This window comes from Leptinotarsa decemlineata, unplaced genomic scaffold (genome assembly GCF_025532065.1).
Source record: "Leptinotarsa decemlineata unplaced genomic scaffold, Ldec_3_MD MMD2_tig00000251_RagTag_RagTag, whole genome shotgun sequence".
Lineage (NCBI taxonomy): Eukaryota > Metazoa > Arthropoda > Insecta > Coleoptera > Chrysomelidae > Leptinotarsa > Leptinotarsa decemlineata.
Window position 1 is genome coordinate 1,739,680 of NW_027412547.1, and position 4,446 is coordinate 1,744,125.

The 4,446-nt window shown below is 31.9% G+C and overlaps 1 long non-coding RNA gene across 1 annotated transcript; it reads left to right on the top strand.

Annotated features, from left to right (window-relative positions):
• Window positions 1-3,126: 3,126 nt before the first annotated feature.
• On the top strand, window positions 3,127-4,157 carry LOC141481689 (uncharacterized). Its single transcript, XR_012465108.1, has 3 exons — window positions 3,127-3,302; window positions 3,368-3,460; window positions 3,762-4,157. It is a non-coding gene; the product is annotated as an uncharacterized lncRNA (long non-coding RNA).
• Window positions 4,158-4,446: the final 289 nt, after the last annotated feature.

Sequence of the window (4,446 nt, forward strand, 5' to 3'; positions counted from 1 at the left end):
CTGTAATTTTTTTCTTACATTTGTAGGACTGGTTTACTTGGAGGTCTAGAGGCTTTGCAGTTTTGTGGTGATTAGGAGAAGAATATGTTCAATAATGAAATTCTTGATTTCACATTTCATTTGCTACTATATTAGGGTAAGAAATGGTGAAACAAACCACAAATAAGGGGCAAGTGTTAAATTTCGTGAGGTTAATTAATTTATATAACATTTTATCACACTTCGTTATATTAGCTAATTATCGAAAAATTGAATATGTTACTTAATTCCCAGAGAATATTCCGTAATATAAAAACACTGCATACATTAATTTCAAATTCGTGGCATTCTCCGGAAGAAATATCGATAAAATAGATAGATGAATAGTCATTGGCAGAATCTATAAGGAGGACGTGGGAAATAAATCAAAAGACTATAAATTATACATCAGTGTATAATCGATTTTGCATAATAGCAGTTTATAGCGTCGATATTTCAATTTAACCGCATTTTTTGAGTACTTTGATATGACCTGAATTTGACGGCTCTCAACAACTTCATTAAAATTTTACAACCTGCAGATCAGTACTTAGTTTATTGATAAATGTTAGTCAAACACTATTAACGATGTGAGATAAACAGATGAGTATTTAAAAATGCAATCTGGAAATGTTAATTTTTGGTGAGTAGAATACTATACTCTTTCTATGACTCATGACAAAAATGTTTTGAAATAAGACTCACTCAATTGCGTAACAAATATCAACCTAAAACATCATTCAAAAAATTTGTTTATATTCTTGTTTTCTGTTAGGAACTATATTTTCGAAACGAAATGACAGTTCAATAATTAAGTTTGACATTTCAGAACATGTTCTGAAGTGGGGACTTCTCATGGCTTACCCTCTTGCGACTGAAAATGATTGAAACAACTAATACTTGATGAAAATCAATAATTAAACACATTAATACTGTTTATTGTATGATTTTCACTATAAAGGATTTTACAAAAACGTGTCGCGGTTTTTTGTAAAATCTTTTATAGTGAAAATTATCCAATTAACTGTATTAATGAGTTCAAAAAATAGATGTTGCAGGACTCAATTGGGTATATTCATAGATATCAAGGAAACGTTTGATGAAACAACCTTTCCAACAATTACCCAGCTACTACACTTCAGGAATGTACCCCTGGTAGTAGGAGAATGGATACTCAAGATGCTCTCTAGTAGAGCAATAAGTATTAATGTAGAAGACATCACAGTGAAAGGACTGGTCATGAGGGGATGTCCACAGGGAGGGGTCTTATCACCCCTTCTCTGGAACAAAGTTCTGGATACCCTCATTAATCACCTCAACAGTAATGGATTCTATACAATTGCATATGTAGATGACATAGTTATCTTGCAGACCGGCGAGTTTGTGAACACACTGTGCGATAGACCGTAGAATGGGCTCAAAAAATTGATAGAAACATGGTGTAAGGAACACTCACTGTCGATCAATCACAAGAAGGATACACTACAAACACATTATCTCTCAAAATTCAATTTACAAACATCCTACACATCCAACGGAAATTTAGGAAACATATTATTTAATGCCAAATTTAAATTAGAGAAAGGGAAGAGATCTGGTATATATCGAATAGAATGTGGTGAATGCCTCGCCATATATACAGGCCAAACTGGGAGAAATTTTGATACAAGGTACCACGAACATGTCATTTCGGATAAAAAATCATTAATGTACGAACATCTTCAAAATTCGAAACATAAAATAGATAAAGATAATTTAAAGATCCTACACACATGCGAAAAAGGGAAAATGATGAATCTGTTGGAATCTATGGAAATAAACAGGTCAAAGAAAAATCCCAATTCTATTGTCCTCAATGAACAACTTGATTTAAATAATAGTCCTCTCCTGAACCTATAATCCAGATCCCAAAACCTACATTATATTGAAGGCTTTGTTATGTTCATGGATTTTACAGGTATATGAAACGCAGGTACCGGGTATCAGGTATATGATGTATATCAAATCATTTATGATAGAATAAGCAACATACGTATAAATTACTCAGATTTAAATGTAATCAGTTAGTTTTGAAAAAATGGTTTAATAGCCGAAACCGGTCACCAATAAAGAAATACAGTGGAAAATAGACACAAGTGTGTGTTTGTAGTGTATCCTCAGTGAACATGAATTTCCACAAAATAAACAAGTCGTCAATCGAAGAAGTCAATCTCAAGAAGACTGAGATGGTCCTTTTCATCAGGAAAAGAAGTTTATCGGGCTCAAAACCTCCCGAAATCTTCAAAAGCAAATTAAACTTCTCTGAAGAGGTGAAATACCTTGGTACTATCCTCGAAAGGAAGTTAACGTGAAACTCTCACCTACAGACCCACACAGCACCAGATATTCATGGAATATTCCCTTTATATCATAAAACGAACGTATATATTCCAAATATTCATAGAAAATTCTTGGAATAAGTACATGCCTTTAGAATATTCATAGAATATGCTTGAATGAATATGGCAGGATTATTCCTGAAAGAATGTGCATAGAATGTCTATAAATGGATTATTCTCCCTTGAATATTCTAAGAATATTGTCGATCGAATATACCATATGGTATATTCTTAGAATATATCCCCACGGTATATTTTGGAATATTCTATACAATGGAATTTTGAATTATCTTATAATAACGTATTCAAATAATTCAATATTATTAAAAACTAAAATATTTGAAGATCTTAATCGAATGCATAACCTAATGTATATAACCCTGATAGTGTTAACCAGTTTTTGAACTCATTGCGAAGATTCTGGATGAATTGCTCCAACAGCAACTGTTGGAAACGACAAAAAAATTTGAATGGGCCAATAATTGAACCAATTGCATCAATGAATTGGTTAATTCTCATCCTATTTGTCTTTTTGTATTTGAAATTATTTAATTACAAAGCGAAAAATCCTGGAAACAGAGAAATGGGGAAGTGAAGAATTGGAGTAAACGTTTCTTTCTCATTGGTCAATTGAAGTGCGCGCGACAGTCGAATAAGCTCTGTGAAAGCGGCTGTCCCTTAATGCTTGGTACCTTTACGTTAAATTCGACATTTGATTCAACATGGCGGTTGACGTGGCAGGTTCGCGTGTGTAATGCATGTTGTATTGGTGTTATTATCAAAGTATAATTCTGTCACGTTCAGTGTACCATTTATAATTTGGGGTTGTCCAATTTGCAGTACAGCGAATAGTTTGATTTTGGATCTTCAAACAGGAGAGTTGCATATATTCAGTCTTCAAGAAAAGTAAGTAAAATGCAATAGTATCGATAGTAAAGTCATAGCGATTAACCTACTATACCTCATTTTAGGTTCGAGGAGAGTTGGTGTGTGGGATTTGTTGATTTGACTAAGTACATGTTTGAACTAGAGTGATTTCAGTTGTGTATCTTCAATAGAGAAAAGTAAGTGAATGACACATTCTTTTGTATCATTTGTTTTCATAATTTTTATCACTCGTTTTCAAGATAGTATCAATTTGCCCAAAAGAAAACAGAGTGGTACCTGGTACAGGCAGATGCGGGAAGGAACTGAAAACGTAATGAGTACTTTTCAACAAGACAATGCAAGTTGCTCTCCAAGTCATAAAATGTTGTAAATGTTCATGAGTAACCTATGCGAAAAATATCTATTTGATTTTTATTCCAGATTTATTGTGCCACTTTCAAATAGTGATAATGAATGTTAATGTACATTTTGTTCCAGGTATTACTATTGAAACACTGGCTGATGCATTGTTGGACAAATATAAGAAAAACTATTCTGGTGAGCAAAGTTTGGATAACTTTAAGTGAGTGAAATTCATTGAAGAACCCATCATACCACTCATTTTAAATACTTCATTTGTGGGTTTATTTTTTTAAGTGAGAAACCTAACCTAACCTATTTCTTGATGTAATTCATTTTTTCTTTTTCGAAGAAATGATATATTTCCTATTTTTTAATTAGTGCTGATGAATTCACAGAGTTGTTATTTTAGTATATTTTTTAGTATACATTTGTTTGAGAGTAGGAACATCCTAATTTGAATACATTTCTAATATTTGTAATATGACAGTATTCAGGAATATTTTATTCAGTGAATAAATATTTTGAATTAGATTTTTTTATTTTTAATATTGGTTGAAACGTCAAATATTCCAGTGTATATTGTTTTGAAAATATATTTGTTTATGAATATTATGTGTTTTATTACTTGTGTGAATCTTGCATCAAAATGCAATATATACATGCCTAATAGCGTTTACTTGTCACATTCTTGGAATATTCCAAATATTCCTAGAATATTCATAAAATGTATTTAAAGAATATTCTATGGTGTTTCCCTATTGTATATTCCTACAATAAACTAAGAATATCCTGAATATTTTTTGAATATTCCTCGGGTTCT